At 36.7% G+C, this 21024-nt stretch overlaps 1 long non-coding RNA gene across 5 annotated transcripts in view; it reads left to right on the top strand.

The window, feature by feature from the left end:
* The first annotated feature begins 424 nt into the window (after positions 1-424).
* LOC116643119 overlaps positions 425-21024 on the top strand; it is a 153241-nt gene continuing 132641 nt past the window's right edge. For 4 of the 5 annotated variants that reach the window (XR_004301492.1, XR_004301488.1, XR_004301491.1 and 1 more), the window contains exons 1-2: positions 425-612; positions 4132-4299. This is a non-coding gene — a long non-coding RNA (uncharacterized LOC116643119). The remainder of the gene's footprint in view (positions 613-4131; positions 4300-21024) is intronic. The other variant, XR_004301489.1, reaches the window with a different exon arrangement.

The following is a 21024-nucleotide window of genomic DNA, read 5'->3' as shown; positions in this document are numbered from 1 at the left end:
ATTTCACATGGTTCAACCTCATACTTACAGGAAATGAGTGTCTACATTAACTGGTAATCTGTAAATACATTATTTCATCATGTGAGCTCAGTGCTTGTCAAGTCGTCTTATTTTGCCCACAAGAAATTCCAAGTTAAAATGACCCCCACATATCCTAAGTAGGCAGACTGCCCAGGCTCTGCCGGGCCCTGGGCGATTAGGATCATTCTTCATGAACGGTTGGAGCAGGACGTCTTGAGGTGGGAGTGTGCTCGCCCCTCCTTTCATTGCTATGGGGAAGTTTTCTCACTCTTCCAAAAATGCCCTACTTCATTCACTTTAGTCAGTTTGGTTGTTTTGAAAGCAGCTTTTAAATGCAAATGTTTCAAAGAGAAATCCTCCAACGAATTACTATCAGATAATAGCACCTTTGTTTGCCGGCAGAGTGAAACGCTGTGATGTCCTCAGAAAACAGAGAAGTTTTGATGAAGAGGAGTGGTGTGTTAGAGTTCTGGGGCTTCAGAAGTACTAGGCAGTGGTCAGTTTGAGGATGCTGTGTACTGCTGTGATCGAAGATTCGGAGTCACTGGATGGAAGAAGGGATAGAGAAAGGGAACCGGAGTGATGTTGGAGGTAAGTTCAGCTTGGCAGTTTTGCACAGGGCTGATTTTACAATGACTGTGGTTTCCACAGAAGGAGAACTTATTTTCTGTCTCTTCTGTACCTGCTGATTCTGAAAATCTCCTATGTGTTCTAAAAAATGTTTGAAGTGTGGTGTACACATCCTAAATAGCTAAAATGGCATCTACTTCTAACTCCAAGAAAATAAAAGAGCTGTGTGGAAAGAGGGAAAGTATCTGGCAAGGAGTGGTTAGAAAGGTAAATAATTATTGGCCACATTTCCTGTGTTTTCCTGATTTCATATATTCTCTCCTGTTGACCTCAGATTGTGCTCTTATTGCCCGCTACTCAGCTTTTCCTTTTATCGCTCCAAAATCAATACATATGAATGATATTGGGACCTCTTAATGTTTGAGTGCTCAGTCCTTGACATCTTTTATTCCTCTATTTTTGTTCCCTTGGGAATCTCATTAAGTCTCATGGCTTTAAATATAAACTATTAACTTAAGAGTCTCAAGTTTATATATCTGGTTCAGATTTCTCACCTTTATCTCCTGACTGGAATATCCGACTTGGGTGTCTATCTCCATTGTCAAGTAGACACGTCAAATGCAACACAAACTGCATTTCTAACTTTCCACTAGGCTGTTGCCTTCCCCTTTTCAGTAGATGGCAATTACATCTTTCTGGTTGCTCAGGCCAAAAATCTTGGAAAATATACTTATATCTTCTTTTTTTTCTCATACTCCACATCTAATTTGTCAAAATGTCATTGATGTCACCTTGAAAATACATCCAGAGTTATATTGAGACAGTATAATCTGTTTTCTGTGTTCCTGCAGTGGGCTCCTATCTGGTCTCCAGTTCTTTCCACCCATTCCCAGAACCCCAGCCAGAATGGTAAAACCCCTTCTCTCCCCAGTGCAGTGCTCACTATGGCACTCAGCATGAAAGCTGAAGTTCTCACAATGGCCCCAAGGCCCTGTGGCCAGCTCTACCTCACTCACCTCCATGATCTCTCATAACTCATCCTTTCCTCGTCATCCTTCTCTCACTCCACTCTAGCCATATGGCTTTCCTGACGTTCCATGATCAGGATGGACATAATCCTAGCCTAGGGTCTTCCTGTTGGCTGTTCTCTCTGCCCCCAGATATACACATGGGTGACTTCCTCACTTCAAGTTATTGCTAAAATTTCATCTTTTCAATGAATCCTAGTCTGGCTACTTTGAAGAAAGTTGTAACTCTTCTCCCTGTCCTGACTCTACAGATCTACTCAGCTTTACTCTTTTCCATAATATGTGCCACCTCCAATATGATATACTAATATATTACATGCCATGTAATTTACCTCTTTATATATTTAAGCTTTTGTAATCTGTCTCTTATCATTAGAATATAAGCACTGTAAGGATGAGGAGGTTCTTTGTTTCTTTCACTGATGCACCTAAAATGGGACTGGCACATCGTACATGCTCAATAAATATTTGTTGACTGATTATTATTATTTATTATATGGAGGTGAATTATTTAATATACATCTGAATGGAATCATCATATAATTTGTATGAAGCTCATTGAATACTTTCTTTTGGAATTAGATATAAGTAAAGAAAACAATGACATATATTTGTTGTCCAGTGGGAAACTTCAAAAGGAAAATGGTATATGCTACCTTCAACAGGAGTTTAAACTTGAACTGTAATTGGACTTCTGACCCCTTTAATGGTGGATGGACTAGGTAATTTGGACCAACACTCCTGTTGACATTAACTGAAAAAGCTTTACAAAATATTTAAAAATCTTCTAAAATCACCTAAGAACTGACAAAAGAGTAAAGAATTACCTTGCCAAGACCTGTGAGAAGACAGTAATACAGAACACGTGCCTGGCATTTGGGATCACTTTTGCATGGTAGGGAACATTTGCCAACCCAGAACGGGTGGCTGAAGGGATGAGCACTGTTTGTGAAAGCCTCAGAGAACAGGGGGTACCTAAACTAGAGTTCAGTGATACCAAGAGTGAAGGGTCCATGGGAACACTGATTGTGGATGGAGCACCAAAAGTCTGCACCCTAGCAGTGAGACATAAAGCAACTCTTAACATGGATTCCAGGCAGCCTTCCAGTTATCCATGGGCCCCAAAACTTCCAACCTTGAAGTCTGATCAAATGGAGCCTAGATTGCCAGTGCAACCTGAGCTCCTAGCAGAAGCGAATGAAAGTCTTCTCTTAGAGGAGGACAAAGGTCATTCTCAGCCTCAAATTATAAGTCTAAGGTTTCCCCCCCCCCCCCAACTATGATGTCCACTACACTGTTAAAGATAAGAAAGAGAGACAAGAAAACATGACTGAGAATAGAACACTGAAACAGATCCATGGGACATCTGCAGAGTAGAATTACCAGAGGCAGACCAACATAAACCATGTTTATTATGCTTAGGGAGAGAAAACTCAGTCTTAAATATTTCATGAAGAAACTGGAAAGTATAAAAAGTGATTATTTTCAAATTTGAAAGAGAGTGAACTAGAAATTCTAAAATTGTCAAATTGGAAGTGTTTTTCTCCCCCACTATTATTCTCTAACAATGAGATATTCTCTATTGAAGTGATGCAGTGCTGGTGAATATTTCTATTTTATTTTCACTTTTTCTACTTATGCTTTTATCTAACCTTGGATTTTTCCAGCTTATCAAGTGTAAGATGAGATATAAAGCAATTGTTAAATAGGATTATATTTTCATTCTCAGTGTTACATTTTTCATTCTCAATGCTCCTTTGTGACAATTTAGTGATAGTTATCTTGTTTAGGATACTTATGTTTTGTTTTTGGTTTTAGAACTGTTCTGCAGTTGCTCCTTTTATATGTAGATGTAAGAGGATTTTTATTTTTGCCTTTTCTTATTGCAGTATTTCCTGTTAGATAACCAAATTTAAACATCCATGAGCCCTACACATAGTACTTTTGGAACAAGGTTTTCTTCTTACATTTTCTCCTTTGATAATTGGTTAACTTAGCTATGAGAATTTCAAGACTAACAGGATTGTAGAGTGAGAAGAGGAGCTGAGGCCAAAATTTAAGCCCCTTACTCCTCATTTTAGAGAATCCTGTGGCTTTGGAGATGCTGAACATTCCAGACTGGTCTACTTGTTGGTAACAGACTCGCAGCTGACTCATGTTACTGATATCAGAGGGCTCAACAAAGCAATTCTCTTGTCCTTTGAAGGCATTTGTTTTACTGTGGTATTGGTTATTACATTTTCAGAGAGTTTTATAACCCTGAGATTGCATATTTGAAAGAGACTGTACTGGAAGAAGACACACCAGATGGCATAAAGGGGGAAAAAGCCAATCTAATCTAAAATGTGGTAATAAATGAATTTTTATTTAATTAGTATGCTAATGATTAATAGGAAAGTCAATACAACTGACACCAAAGATATATTAGACATGTATTATAATAAACACTCTGATTTGTGCTGCTATAGTCTGTCAGATTGACATATCCCTGCTTGTGTTTTATGTGACACAGGAGTAAAGAAAGAAAAGTTATCTATTGTCGCCAGACATACACTGAATGGTGGCTTTATCTGAACAACTCCCATCTTCCTTCCCGAGGAGCAGCACTGTAGTCGCCAAGTGTCCTGAAGGATCTGATAGAACAGCAGGAGTTTCCAGGTAGAGCCAGTGATTGAGCCAGGTGAGTGGCACCTTTGTGGTTGTAGGTGTTGTGTATGTTTGCAGATCACATTCCCAACCAGTGGCTGAGGCTTAAAGAGCAGAGTCGTGCTCCCAGCGGAGAGGGATTTGAAACAAAATAAATCAGAGTTTCAGGGGTCCAGATGAGTGGGCTGGGATTCAGATGAGGGTGCCTGCTTACGGTGGGAGGAAGAGGGAACCTAAGGGCAAATCAGAAAGGCAGAAGCACAGTCACACAGATGAGAAAAACACACCTGGAGCTTCCAGGGGGAGCTTCCACCAGAGGTCTCCAAGCTGGGAACATTCAGCCTGGGGGCTGTGCACATGATCCATGGGAGCAAAGAAGAGAAACACTAGCACTGTCATGTTTATTTGCACCTCATTCTTTAAAACATTACACTTCTATGTATGTCTTATGATGTATATAATATAGTACTACAATAGAATGTGTGTGTAATTTACATGTAAATAGAGGCACATGTATAGGGATGCATGCTCAGTCATTTTTGCTAGTGGGGTGTTACCATCTCTGCCTAGGTACAGGGCGATTAGTCCACTGGCTAATCCAGCTTTGTACAGGGTTGGCTCAAAAAACCCAGTGGGACTGAACATACAGGTGACCGGGCTGCTCGGTCATTGCTAAGAGGTCAGCAGAACAAGGACTGGCAAACTCTGAGATTCGTGTGCAGGCTTATTGACGTAGGCCCGCCTGTCCTTCCTTTTCTCCCTCCTCCTTCCCTCCTTTCCTCCTTTCTCCCTTTCCTCACTCCCTTCCTCCTTCTTTTTACAAGTACTTGGTCCTGACAGGATCTAGTTCTTCAATTCTTTACTTTTCTTTTTTTTAAAGATTATTTATTTATTTATTTATTTGAAAATTGAGAGAGTGAGCATGAGCAGCGGGGAAGGGGCAGAGGGAGAAGCAGACTCTCCTCCGGCTGAGCAGGGAGCTCGATGCGGGACTTGATCCCAGGACCCTGGGATCATGACCTGAGCCAAAGGCAGATGATTGACTGACTGAGCCACCCAGGAGCCCTAATTCTTTACTTTTCTATGAGAATTTTTAACAAGTAGCAAAATATAATTTATACACTTGATAGTATGATCTTTTATTCTTTTGGATTTTAGCAGCTTATCAGAAATACACAAAGCTCTTTAGATGTCTTTTCTTTCAGAAAGTGCATTTTAATCTTTTTCTAGATTATTAGCACAAAATAAATAGTCACATTGTAATTATCCTAAAAAAACTCACAATGACCATTTTTCCAGTTTTATTAAGAAAAAATTGACATACATCACTGGATAAATTTTAGGCATACAGCATGATGGTTTGATTTACATATGTCGTGAAACGATTGCCGCAGTAGGTTCAGCTAATATCCATCTTCTCATACAGATACAATAAAAAGAAAAGAAAAAAAAGAAAATATTTTCTTGTGATGAAAACTCAGGATTTACTCTTTAATAACTTTTCTGTGTATCATGCAGCAGTGTTAATTATAGTCATCATGCTGTACATTACACCCCTAATAGTTACTTATCTTATAAGTGGAAGTTTGTACCTTTTGACCATACTTCCTCCAATTCCCTTTCTACCCTCCACCTCTGGTAACCACAAGTCTTTTTCCATGAATTTTTTTTTTTAAGATTCCACATAAAAGTGAGATCTTATAGTATTTGTCTTCCTCTGTCTGTCTTATTTCACCTAGTATAAGGCCTTCAAGGTCCATCCATGTTGTTGCAAATAGTAGAATTTCCTTGCTTTTTATGGCTGAATAATGTTGCACTAGTTATATACCACAACTTCTTTATCCATTCGTGCATTGATGGACACTTAGGTTGTTTCCATGTCTTGGCTATTGTAAATAAGCCTACTATGAACGTGGGGGTGCAGGTATCTTATCCAGTTAGTGTTTTCATTTCCTTTGGATATATTCTCAGAAGTAGAATTGCAGGATCATATGGTAGTTCTATTTTTAGTTATTTGAGGATCCTCCATACTATTTTCCATAGTGGCTGCACGAATTTACATCCCACCAACAGTGCACAAGTGTTCCCTTTTCTCCACATCCTTGGCAGAATTTTTCCTCTCTTTTTGATCTTGGCCATTTTAACAGGCATGGGGTGATACCTCATTGTGGTTTTATTTTATATCTCTAATGAGTAGAGATGTTGAGCATCTTTTCATGCACTTGTTGGCCTTTCATGTATTGTCTGGAGAAATGTCTATTCCAGTCTTTTGCCCATTTTTTAACTGGGTTATTTGTTTTTGTTTTTTTGCCATTGAGTTGTATGGATTTTTTTAATTGTTTTTCATGCGTTATTTTATTTTATTTATTTATTTTTTAAATTTTATTTTATTATGTTATGTTAGTCACCATACAATACATCATTAGTTTTGATGTCGTGATCCAGTATGAATTTTAACCTATTTTGGATATTAACATCTTATCAGATATACAGTTTGCAAATATTTTTTCTATTCTATAGGTTATCTTTTCATTTTGTTGATGGTTTCTTTTACTGTTCAGAGCTTCTTAGTTTGATGTAGTCCCATTTTTTTTTGTTGTTGTTGTTGTTTCTTGTGCTTTAGGTGTCATATCCAAAAATCATTACCAAGACCCATGTCAAAGAGATTTGTTCCTATGTTTTCTTTTAGGTGTTTCATGGTTCCGGTCTTATATGTAAGTCTTTAATCCATTTCAAGTTAATTTTTGTGAGTGGTGTAAGCTTTGGGTCCAGTTTCTTTACATGTGAATATCCAGTTATCTCTGCCACATATTTTGAAACAACTGTCTTTTCTCCATTGAACATTTTGGCTCCCTTGTCAAATATTAGTTGACTATACGCTTGGCTTTATTTCTAGGCTCTCAGTTTGGTTTCATTGGTTTATTTGTTTTTATGTTAGTACAATGCTGTTTTGAGAACTATAGCTTTATAGTATAGCTTGAAATCTGGAAGTGTGATGCCTCCTGCTTTGTTCTTCTTTCTCAGAATTGCTTTGGCTTTTCAGGGTCTTTTGTGGTTTCATATACATTTTAAGAGTTTTTTTTTTAAACTTCTGTAAAAAATGTCATTGAAATCTTGATGGGATGGCATTAAATCTGTAGATGGCTTTTGGCAGTATTGACATTTCAACAGTATTAATATTTCTCATCCATGAACACAGGATACCTCTCCATTTATTTGTGTCTTCTTTGATTTTTTTTTTTAAATCAACGTCTTGTAGTTTTCAGAGTAGAGATCTTTCACCTTTTTAGTTAAACTTATTCCTAAGTATTTTATTGTTTTTGATGCTCTGTAAGTGGGATTGATGTCTTTATTTCTTTATCAGAAAATCTGTCATTAGTGACAATGACTATTTTTAACTTACTGTTATTTTAACCATTGTTACAACTGCCAGTCTAATTTAGACTTTTATGCCTTGAGCGCCGAGCCAGCAACTTTTATCTTTTCTTTATCTAGCTTTAAGTCTGGTGTGTGCAACCTAGATAATGAAATAGCATCATTCTGGCAATCAGAGACTGGAACTTCAGGATAGAGACTGGGTAAGGCTCAGGGAGATAAAATTAGCCTTTATTTACAGTACATGAGAAGAAACTAGTCAGTCAGAATATAGCAACACTGTGTCATGCTACATTCTGAGTACCTCTTACAGGCTAGGCACTGAGCCAGCTGCTGCAGAAGTTGAGGGGGAAGATACAGGGCAATATAAGGTATGTTACTAGAGCTTAAGAAGTTTATAATGTGGTTAACCATGCATATATATAAGTGTGGATAAACCATACACATATATAAAGGTAACTAACAGTTATAAGTGCCAAATATGTATTACAGACAATAAGACTTTAAGAGCTCAGGAGAAACATGAGGCTTTACTTTCCCTTTTGTTTTCTTCCTTTAATCTCCCTGCACTTTTTCAAATCTGTTCATATTTGCTTAGATGATTTGATGTGGATGATTATAATGCTTATACAAAAGGACAGGTAAATTTAACTATAGACAAACCTAATTACTGTATTTGGTTTCTTTCATCCATCCATTCAATCTTCCATCATCCATCCATCATCCAACATTTATAAAATCCTTATTATGTACCAGGCAACATGCTAAGTGATAGAATTACAAAGTGCATTACAAAGGATACAAAGGTATCCTCAATTCATATTTGCTGATGAGAAGTCTACTTTGACCATAAATGAGTGACTCTGGGATACTAATCAATGATAGATTCAGCTCGAGGATCATGTTCCTTCATTTGTTCACTCACTGACTTATGCATACATAAAGGGTTTATTCTTACATACCAGGCACCATGTTCAGTGATGGGGATGTAGTGTTAAAAAGGCAAAACATGGACCAAGCCTGTACAGTAAAACTGGTTCTAGTTTTCATAGTTCTTAATAATTTTTTTTTTAGTCCTTACAATTTAACAGAAGAACCAGACATTAAACAAATACAGACAAATACAGTTGGTCCTTGCACAACACGGGTTTGAACCACACAGATCCAATTAAATGCAGATTTTTTCCCATAAATACAATATAGTACTGTAAATATATTTTCTCTGCCTTATGATTTTCTTAATAATTTCTTTTCTCTAGCTTACTTTATTGTAAGAATATGATATATAACATATATAATATACAAAATATGTGTTAATCAACTATGTTATCAATAAGGCTTCAGGCTAATAGTAGGCTATTAGTATTTAAGTTTTTGGGAGTCAAAAGGTATACATGGATTTTTGACTTTGTGTGGGGGCATCAGTGCCCTTAACTTCCATGTTGTTGAAGGGTCAGCTCTAATTATTGAATCATAATTGTGAAAAATGCTATGTAAGAGCAACACCAGGGCTATGGGAGCATATAAAAGGGAGGACTAATCTCTCTTCAACAGATGGTGTTGGGAAAACTGGACAGCAGCATGCAAAAGAATGAAACTGGACCACTTTCTTACACCATACACACACAAAAAAATTCAAAATGGATTAAAGACCTAAATGTGAGACCTGAAACCATAAAAATCCCAGATGAGAACGCAGGCAGTAATTTCTCTGACATCAGCTGTAACAACTTTTTTCTAGATAGGTTCCCAGAGGCATGGGAAAGAAAAGCAAAAATAAACTATTGGGAAAATGTCAAAATAAAAAGCTTCTGTATAGCGAAGGAAATAATCAAACTAAAAGGCAACATCCGGAATGGGAGAAGATATTTGCAAATGACATATCAGGGTTAGTATTGAAAATATATAAAGACATTATAAAACTCAACACCCCAAAACCAAATAATCCAGTTTAAAAATGGGCAGAAGACGTGAACAAACATTTCTCTAAAGAAGACATCTGAATGGCCAACAGACACATGAAAAGATGCTCATCATCACTTATCATCAGGGAAATGCATATCAAAACCACAATGAGATGTCACCTCACACTTATCAGAATGGCTAAAATCAAACACAAGAAACAACAGGTGTTGATTTCATTCTTTCTTATGACTGAGTAATATTCCATCACACACACACACACACACACACACACACACTCACCACATCTTCTTTATCCACTCATCAATCAGTGAACACTTGGGCTGCTTCCCTATCTTGGCTATTATAGATAATGCTGCTATAAACATCAGGGTGCATGTATCCATTTGAATTTGTGTTTTTGTATACTTTGAGTAAATACCCAGTAGTGTGATTGCTGGATTTATTTTTAACTTTTTGAGGAAACTCCACACTGTTTTCCACAGTGGCTGCACCAGTTTGCCTTCCTACCAACAGTGCACAAGACTTGCTTTTTGTCTACATCCTCATTTGCCATTTGCAGTGACATGAAAATGTCAGAAAAAACACATTTTCAAGTTCCTTGCATCTCTACTGGTGTTAGGAGATTTAGAAAATAGTTCGATAGCACTGATGTTGTAATAGGTAGAAAGCCTCTTGTGTCCAGGACTTAGAATTGTGTGTGGCATGTGGTAGGTGCACAACATTGGTAAGTGAACCAATGATGATAGAATTTCTGCATCGCACCCAGGCACATTATAGGTAATGGAAAAATACTGGCTGAATTCAATGGAATCTCTTGGAAACTGGAGAAGAATATTAAATTGATGACTTAGAATAAATGTGTTAATATTATGCATATTTAACACTTAATATTGAATGTTTCCATAGAGCCAAATTAAATGTAAAACTCTTGACATGTTTTTATCTGTTTCACTTAGTTCTTCTACACCTCAAAAAATGTTTTTGTTTGTTTGTTTGAAACTAAACCCAATGGATTAAACCATCTGCCTGCTGTTTTCAAAATGAAAAAATTATTTTCTCCCAAATGAATGAGCTATCCTAGAATGTAAACCCTTAGAGGGCAAGAATTAATATTTTCCTGTTATTTAATATTCTTCAAAGGCAAATGCAAACCCATGCACTCAGGGGACACTAATAAACACCAGCTAATTATGATCAAGCCTCTTGAAACCAGGCTTAAAATAGTTCTTTTTCAGTTTGTCAAAATATTATCTATATTTAGCAACACAAAATTTTTAAAAAAGCAGATAGTTCTTTGTTTTCCAGATTGTCAAAATATTCTCTGTATTTAACACAAAATTAAACAGAAATCCAAACATCTTCTAAATATTTTTTTAAATGTGTAGGTAAAAATCAAAGTTTCTTAATCTCTGGGATTTCACAGTAGTTTCCAGTGGTTTTGTTTTATCTTTAGTTTATTTATAATCTCAGTCATAATCAGACTTAATTTCTAGTTTCTTAAGGAATTTCAAAATAAATGTAAAGTTGCTTGTAATATAAATCTCATTCAACAGAAAACTGCTCTAAGTGCTCATGAAGCATTTTTGAAGAAATAGAATAATCAGAGGCAATAGGAATAGGAATTTAATTGGCTTCCCTGATGTATTAATGATCCTTCTTTAATAATCTCAGATTCTAGCTTTTGGCCAACTCTAAACATGCTCACAGCATTGGGATATAGGACTGCATTTCCACTGCAAAGAGAATGGCTGGGGAAGGCAACAACTTTTCTAAAGCATCTGCCTAGAGTTGGGTGCTTTGTATATTGGCTCATTTAACCCTCAGAACAACTCCATGATAATCTCTCCCATAGCAAGGAGAGATTGCACCAGGTTCCCAAGGACACACAGATGGTAAGTGGAGGAGTGTGAGGTAGCACGAAGGCCGTGTACTCCCAGCACACTGAGCTGGCTCTCTTGATGTTATCCACTAGAACGCTCAGAGCAGTTTTGGCCGTTATGCCATGACTACTTGAGACATCAATGGGCAAGGAGATTATTTCATCATGAAAAATTCTATAAAAGAAGAGAATAGTCTGTAGAAGAATTTTGTGTGACCTCTAATACCAGAACAATCCTTAAACTGTGGCGCATGAATGGGGTTCTGACTTAGAATATAGTTTAATGCCATTTATCATTATTAGCTCCTTTCCAGTATTCTTGACAGATTACCAAGGAATTGCAAACAGTTCCTTTCTCCCATCTAAACTCATTGTTATGTTCTCTCTAGGTCTAATCTCTCCACAACTACCATTAACCTTCATCGGGAAGCTGTAGAATGTAACCATAAAATGTTTTTAAGTGTAAAATGTTTGAGGCAAAGGATATAAAGAAAGAATATTATCAAGAACACAATTTGCAATAACTCCTTATGGATGAGTCTGCTACTATTCTCTACCTCCTTCCAATTTTTTAAATGATCTAAAACTCAGAAACCAGATGATTCACGGAGTTTTGGCAAAATCAGTTTTGAAAAAGTCACATAAAGATATATTCTAATAAAATCATAAAACATTTTAAATATAAAGAATGAAGCTGATGGATTTTTTTTTTTTTAAAGATTTTATTTATTTGACAGAGAGAGATATAGCGAGAGAGGGAACACAAGCAGGGGGAGTGGGAGAGGGAGAAGCAGGCTTCCCACCGAGCAGGGAGCCCGATGCAGGGCTCCATCCCAGGACCCTGGGATCATGACCTGAGCTGAAGGCAGATGCTTAACAACTGAGCCACCCAGGCACCCCGAAGCTGATGGAGTAATAATGCTTTATCTCACACTAGTGATGGTTGTCATAACGTCTCCCTATTTCAGTGGGGTAGTTTTCATTAATACTCAATAGATAATAATGGTGTGTGTGTATATATATATATACATATATATGAAATTCCTTTGGGGAAGATGGGCTGAGATACACACACACACACACACACACACACACAGAATAGAAGGTGTATACACCCCAGAACCCCAGATTCCCCAAAGGACCTTCACTGTCAACTTTGAAATCCCTACTAGCCTCTTCCCAATCAGAGGTTCTCATTGTCATGAATTTTCTGGTTAGCATTTCATTGCTTTTATTTATCTCTTCTCACATGTGTTTATATCCCTTAATAAGATATTGCTTAGTTTTAAATATTTTTGAGCTTTATGGGAATGGAATCATATTTTTGTATTCTTCTTCAATTTGTTCTTTCCACTTAACACTATGCTCTTGAGATTCAATTTTGTTATTGCATGTGCTGGCAATTCATTAATTTTCATACATATATATACTGATATATATATATATATTACAGTTGTGTATATATATATATATATATATATATATATAAAATATATATATATATATATATATTACAGTTAATTTGTCAATACCACAATTGATTTGTTCATTCTACTGTTGTTGGACTTTTGGGCTACTTCTTTTTTTTTCTTTTCTATAGTCACAGTGCTCCTGTGAACATTCTTATATCTATGTATAAAAACTTCTCTAGGGCATGTGAATAGGAAGGGAATGTTAGGTCATAGATTATGCTCATCTTCAATTTTATTCGATAATGTCAGTGTTTTCTATAGCAGCACCACTAATTCAGACTCCATATCCTTGTTAACTTGATATTGTCAAACTTTTAAACTTTTGCCCATCTGGTGAGTGTAAAATGGTTTTTCATTGTGCTTTCAATTTGTATTTGAACCGTATCTAAAGAGTTTGAGCATCTTTTCATTTGTTTATTGGCTATTCAGGTTAGTACAGTGATGTTTCTCTTCAAGTTATTGGCTATTTCTCTATTGGGTTGTTTGCCTTTTACTAATTGATTTTTTAGGAGTTAAAAAATATACACTACATACAAATATTCACTTCATTTTGCTTAAAGAGTGCAGAAGTTCCTAAATTTAGTGAAGTTGAATTTATAATTTTAAAAATTTATGTATTGTGCTTTATGTATCTCAAGAAATCATTCTCTCAGAGTAATAAAGAGTCTCCTAGTTGTTTCCAAAAAGTTTAATCATTTTGCCTTTTATATTCAGATCTTCAATCCACCTAAAATCTATCTCCACCTTCTTTCCTTCTTTTTGGTAGGGTATAAGGTAGATATTTACTTTTTTTCCCCAGAATACCTAACCAGTTAGCATAGCACCATTTATTGGAAATCTGTTCCCCACCAATCTGCGCAGCCAGCTCTAAACCATATATATGTAGATTTCCTTCTAGCCTTTCTATTCTTTTCTACTGATCAGATCTGCCTATTCCTTGTCTATCTCTTCATTAATACTACCTGGTCTTAATGTTTAAGTTTTGATATCTGTTAAGGCAAATCCTCCTCCCTTATTGTTCCTTTTAAGGAGTACTTTGGGCCCTTAATCTTTCATATAGATTTTGCAATTGCCTTATCAATTTTCAGTTATATACATGAACACCAAAACATGCTGAAATTTTGACTGGAATTGTATTAAATCTATATATCAATTTAGGCAATTAAGAAGATTTGACTTGTATATGATATTAAGGTTTTCAGTCTTTGAATATGGCATATTTCTCCATTTATTTAGTTTTTTATTTATTTTTATTATTATTATTTTTTTAATGATGCTCACTCCACTGGCTTTTTTTTTTTTTTTTTAAGACAGAGAGAGAGATAACGAGAGCAGGAACGCAGGAACACAAGAAGCAGTGGGAGTGGGAGAGGGAGAAGCAGCCTTCCCATGGAGCAGAGAGCCCAATGTGGGGCTCGATCCCAGGACGCTGGGATCATGACCTGAGCTGAAGGCAGATGCTTAACGACTGAGCCACCCAGGCGCCCCTCCATTTATTTAGCTTTTTAAAAATATATTTCAGTAAAGGTTTATGATTTTCACCATTAAAGTCTTATTCATTGTTGTGAAAGCTTAGTAACTTTCAAGCAGGGGATATTTCCCAATTCCTACTTCAGATGTGACTATGAAGAACAGTGGTCATGGGGGCACCTTTCAGAAGGAGGAACTGCTAAGATCAAGGAAAAATTCCCAAGGGAACTCTTTTGTGAGCACAGAAGAGTTCAATCAAGGATCTTTCATTTTCCATCCCCTGCCCACCTCAGGGTATAGAACTTATATGGATTCTGCAGCAGGATTTAATGATTGGTGATTTCTGATGTTTCTTATTCTTCCCCTTTCTAAATGGAGTTTTTACCATAGTTATCCTGATTCAACTCCACTGTTGTATTTTGCATGTTAGGAATGTAGATGACCTGTGTTCTTCATTCACAAACCACTGAGCCTGTGACCACTGTATGTGATCTTAAAGTCAGAAATGAATAAAACAATCAAAAAAAGCTGTGTTTTGTCCCTTTTGGGGAAGCAGTGAATGTATCCTATGTGTGAGAAGAGTAAAAAGGTCATCAGATCCCTGCCTCAAACTATATACAATTTTTAACTCAAAATGGATCACAGACTTAAATATAAGAGCTAGAACAATAAAACTATTAGAAGAAAATATAGGTGTAAATCCTTGTGACCTTGGATTAGGCAATGGTTTCTTTGATATGACTTGAAAAGCACATGTAGCAAAAGGAAAAAGGCAATTAGACTTCAAAAATAAAAAAAAACTACCAAGTATGCAAAACTGATTTAACATTTGGAAATCAGTGAATGTAGTCATCACATCAACATACTAGAGAAGAAAAATTACATGATCATATAAATAGATGCAGAAAAAGCATTTGATAAATTCCAACACCTATTCATTATAAAAATTCCCAGTAACTAGGAAGAGTGGGGAATTTTCTCAACTCAGTAATCTAAAAAATCTATAGCTAGCATCATATGTAATGGTGAGAAGCTCAAAGCTATCCCATCAAGATCAGGAACAAGGCAAGAATGAACCCTGTCATCACTGCTTTTCTTTCTTTCTTTTTCTAATTCATATTCTTTTTTTTTTTAGATTTATTTATTTGTCAGAGAGAGAGAGAGAAAGCTCAAGCAGGAGGAGCAGCAGGTAGAGGGAGAAGCAGGCTCCCCACTGAGCAGGGAGCCCCATGCGGAACTCGATCCCAGGACCCTGAGATCATGACCTTAGCCAAAGGCAGATGCTTTTTTTTTTTTTTTTTAAAGATTTTATTTATTTATTTGAGAGAGAGAGAATGAGAGACAGAGAGCATGAGAGGGAGGAGGGTCAGAGGGAGAAGCAGACTCCCTGCCGAGCAGGGAGCCCGATGCGGGACTCGATCCAGGGACTCCAGGATCATGACCTGAGCCGAAGGCAGTCGCTTAACCAACTGAGCCACCCAGGCGCCCCCCGAAGGCAGATGCTTAACTGACTGAGCCACCCAGACGCCCCTTGTCACTGCTTTTCAACATCATAGTGGAAATTCTAGCCAATGCAATAGTACAAGAAAAGAAAATAAAAGGTATAGACTGGGAAGGAAGAAATAAAGTTGTCTTTGTTTGCAGATGACATGATTATCTATGTAGAAAATCTGAAAGAATCCACAAAAAACTGCTGGAACTAATAAGTGATTATAACAAGATTGTAGGATACAAGGTCTATATATAAAAGTCAGTTGCTTCCTCGATACCAAGAAACGAAAAAATAGAATTTGAAATAAAAAAATTTACATTAGCACCCCCCAAAATGAAATACTTAAGTATAAATCTAACAAAATATACATAAGATCTATATATACAATGAAATATCATCACACACCTTTATGAGGAAGATTATAAAACTCTGATGAAAGATGTCGAAGAAGAAGTAAACAAATGGAGAGATACCCCATATTCATGGACAAGAACTCAGTATTGTCAAGATATTAGTTCTTCCAACTTCATCTATAAATTCAGTGCCATCCCAATCAAAATACGAGCAAGTTATTTTGTTGCTATCAACAAGCTGATTTTAAAGTTCATGTGGAGAGGCAAAAGACCCAGAATAGCTAATATTAAATATTGAAGAACAAATTTGGTGGGTTAACATTACCTGACGTCAGGACTTATTCTAAAGATATAGTAATTAATGACAGTATGGTATTGGTGAAAGAACAGACAAATAAATAGAACAGAATAGAGAACCCAGAAATAAATCCATATAAATATATTCAGTGATCTTTGACAAAGGAACAAAGACAATACATTGGAGCAAATACAGTCTTTTCAACAAGTGCTGCACAACTGAACATCCACATGCAAAAAAAAAAAAAAAAAAATCTAAACACAGACCTTACACCAAGCTTCACAAAAATTAACTCAAAATGGATCATAGGCTTAATTGTAAAATGCAAAACTATGAAACTATTAAAAGATAACATAGGAGAGAACTTAAATGACCTTGGTTATGGTGACAGTTTTTTAGATAAAGCACCAAAGGCATGATCCATGAAAGAAATAATTGATAATCTGGACTTTATTAAAATTAAAAACTTCTCTGCAAAGACAAAAGAGTGAGAAGATAAGCCACAGACTGGGAGAAAAAATTTGCAAAAGAAATATCTGATAAAGGACTGTTAACCAAAATACAAAAGAGCTCTTAAAACTCAACAATAAGAAAACAACCCATCTAAAAAATTGACCAAAGATCTTTAATAGATACCTCCCAACAATATACATATAATAAACATATGAAAAGATGCTTCACCTCATTTGTCATCAGAAAAATGCACATTAACACAACAATAAAATATCACTGCCCACCTATTAGAATGGTCAAAATCCAGAACATTGAAAACACCAAACTCGGATTTGGATTTTACCAATACCACACTGTCTTTTTTTTTTTAAAGATTTATTTATTTGATAGAGAGAGACACAGCGAGAGAGGGAACACAAGCAGGGGGAGTCGGAGAGGGAGAAGCAGGCTTGCTGCAGAGCAGGGAGCCCGATGCGGGACTCGATCCCAGGACCCTGGGATCATGACCTGAGCCGAAGGCAGACGCTTAACTGACTGAGCCACCCAGGCGCCCCAATACCACACTGTCTTAATAACTGTATCTTTATAGTAAGTCTTGAAGTCAAGGAATGTTCTCTAACTTCTCCTTCAGTATTAAATAATGAATGAATATGGGAACTGTCATTCATTGCTAGTGGGAACACAAAATGATACAGCTACTTTGGAAGATATTTGGCAATTTCCTACGAAAGTAAACATACTCTTACCATATAAGCTAGTGATCATGCTTATTGGTATTTAAGCAAAGGAGTTGAAAACTTACGTCCACAGAAATCTGAACATGGATGTTTATAGCAGCTGTATTCATAATATGTTTATAGCAGCTGTATTCATAATTGTGAAAACTTGAAGCAATCAAGATGCCCTTCAGTAAGTGAATAGGTAAATAAATTGTGGTACAGCCAAACAGTGGATTGTTACTCAACACTAAAAAGAAATGAGCTATCAAGCCATGAAAAAACATGAAGGAAACTTAAATGCATGCTACTAAGTGAAAGAAGCCAGTCTGGAAATACTATATATTGTATGATTCCAACTATATGATGTTCTGGAAAAGGGAAAACTATGGAGACAGTAAAAAGAGCAGTGGTTGCCAGGATTTAAGGGGAAGGAAACATGAACAGTTGGAGCACTGAGGATTTTTAGGGTAGCAGAATTACTCTGTATGATACTATAATGGTGAATATGTTATTATGCATTTGTCCAAACCAGTAGACCGTACAACACCAAGAGTGAACTGTAATGTAAACTATGGATTTCGGGTGATGATGGTGTCATTGTAAGTTCATCAGTTTTAACAAATGTACCACTCTGATGGGGGGATGTTAATAATGGGGGAGGCCATGCATAAGTGGGGGCAGGATGGGAAATCTCTGTAGCTTCTAGTTAGTTTTGCTGCAAACCTAAAATTGCTCTAAAAAGTAAAATCTATTTAAAATTCAAAAACTTTTGGGCCTCAACAGACATTATAAAAAAAGTGAAAATATAATCCACAAAATGGAAGAAAATATGTGTAAATAATACATTTGACTAGAAACTTGTGTTCAGAATATATAAAGAACTTTTACAAATGAACAACAAAACCAGCACATATAGTCCAATTTAAAAATGGGCCAATGATTTGAGTAGATATTTTCCATAGGAGATACACAAATGGCCAATAAGCACATTAAAAGGTGCTCCATATCATTACTCATTAGAGAAAAGATAAAACCACAGTGCCATACCACTTCACACCCACTAGGATTGCTAAAACAAGGTAGACAATAACAAATGTTGCCAAGGATGTGGAGAAATTGACAGTTACATGCATTGCTGGTGGGAATGTAAAATTTTGTAGCCACTTTGAAAAACAGTTTGGCAGTTCCTCAAAATAGGATACATGGAGTTACCATTGTGACCCTTGATTGACGGTATAGAGGCTGTATCTCTTAAGGGAGATTTTATGTTTGGTTCTTTTAGGTGTTTTAGAGGAGTATTACAAGTTAGGAACTACTTTTTATGTTGATATCTCAAATTTCTGGACCATGATACAGGCCTGTATTTCCATATTCTCCAACAGTAGAGCTGGTATTGTTTTTTTTTTTTTTTTAATTTAAATTCAATTAATTAACATAGAGTGTATTATTAGTTTCAGAGGTAGAGTTCAGTGATTCATCAGTCTTATATAATACCCAGTGCTTATTACATCACGTGCCCTCTAGAGCTGGTATTTTTTTAAATTTCTTTTTTTATTTTTTTAAGATTTATTTATTTGAGAGAGAGAGAACGTGAGCATGTGGGGGGAGCGGCAGAGGGAGAGGATCCTTTAAGCAGACTCCCTGCTGAGTACAGAGCTCAATGCAGGGCTTGATCCCTGAACCAAAACTAAGAGTTGGTCGCTCAACCTACTGAGCCACCCAGGTGCCCCTATTTTTTTTTTTTTTAAAGATTTATTTGAGAGGGAGAGAAAAGGGGGAGAAGCAGAGAGGGAAAGAGAATCTCAAGCAGACTCCCCGCTGAGCATGGAGCCCAATGCAGGGCTGGATCCCAAGACCATGACCTGAGCTGAAATCAAGAGTCGGTCACTTAACTGACTGAGCCACCCAGGCGCCTCTGTTTTTTGTTTTTTAAACCTGAGGTATAGACTGGGATTGAAAATAGATAATATTATGATTAAAAGTTGGAGATTTGGTATTTTTTTAGCTTCCTCTTTCTTTGAAAAACTTTTTTTTTTTTTTAAAGAAAGGCAGACTGCCACATGCAGAGCCTCATTTGGTTGTGTCTGGAGTCTTGGAAGCTTGACTACCCTATGTTCTCCTACAAATGGACCTTGAGAGTTTGTTTGGAGGTTCTAACAGGGGAGTGCAGCTATTTGTATACCTTTGACCCAAGAGTGGTCCTTCTCAATCGGGGAAGGTCATTCTCTTTGACCCAGTCTCAGCTTGGGGAGTAATGCACATGGAGCAGTGAGGGAGGACAGGGACACTCGCCTAGTGAGCCAGATCTGCTGAATCAACCCTGGCAGTCATTGAGGTGACAGATGTTGTAGCAAGATCGCCCCCACAGGGCGCCTGAGTGGCTTAGTCTGTTGGGCATCTGCCTTCGGCTCAGGTCATGATCCCAGGGTCCTGGGATCGACTCCCGCATTGGGTTCCCTGCTCATTGGGGAGTCTGCTTCTCCCTCTGCCCCTTCCCCCTGCTCACACATGCTGTCTCTCAAATAAAGGAATAAGATCTTTTTTTTTAAAAAAAAGATTGCCCTCACATCGTCTTTCTCGGAAATTTTTGAAAATTTCTGATTATAGGGGGACTCCATTATAACTACCTACATTTAGGCCCAAAGCCATGTGTTCTGTCCTTATTTGGCCTTATTAAAACACAGCCTTGCTTTTGGTGAATAATGGATGTTTTCAATGCAGTAAAAAAGCTCAGAGATGGCTCACCACTCGGGTTTTCAGTTTCCTCTTTATTTTTGGCCCCCAGAGATTTTGCTTACTTTTTTTGGATCCTATATTCATTTAAAAGAATTTAAAAAATGATCCATATTTCTAGGTGTTTTATAGTGGTGGGTTTTCTTAGGAAATGTAAGTAAGCCACTATCCTGATAGAGAAGGAAGTTAAGTTAGCATTCTGTATGAGATGCCACATCACCAGGGGATATCTATGATAGTCCATCAATGGATATCTGGTAAATACTATCTAATAGGTCTAAATCTTCACTACAGTATTATTTTGGCCCTGTTTATCTAGATTTCTAATTTTAACATACAGTTGAATGGATTATATAACCCTGGGTTTGAAAAAGAAAAGTTAAAAATGGGTGAGACATAGCATGAGATGAGAACTATGTACATTTTACTGAAAAGTTATATTAAATAAAATTATGTACACTGTATTATCCTATATGGGTACCATATTATGTATTAGATATTATATATCTAATATGTATATTATGATAATACACACAGTAATGCTGGTTTAATCTGCCAATTTCTCCTCATCCAGGAACTGATGAAAACA

Source organism: Phoca vitulina, unplaced genomic scaffold (genome assembly GCF_004348235.1).
Source record: "Phoca vitulina isolate PV1807 unplaced genomic scaffold, GSC_HSeal_1.0 scaffold25, whole genome shotgun sequence".
In the NCBI taxonomy this organism is placed as follows: domain Eukaryota; kingdom Metazoa; phylum Chordata; class Mammalia; order Carnivora; family Phocidae; genus Phoca; species Phoca vitulina.
This window is presented reverse-complemented; position numbering and strand designations above follow the sequence as displayed.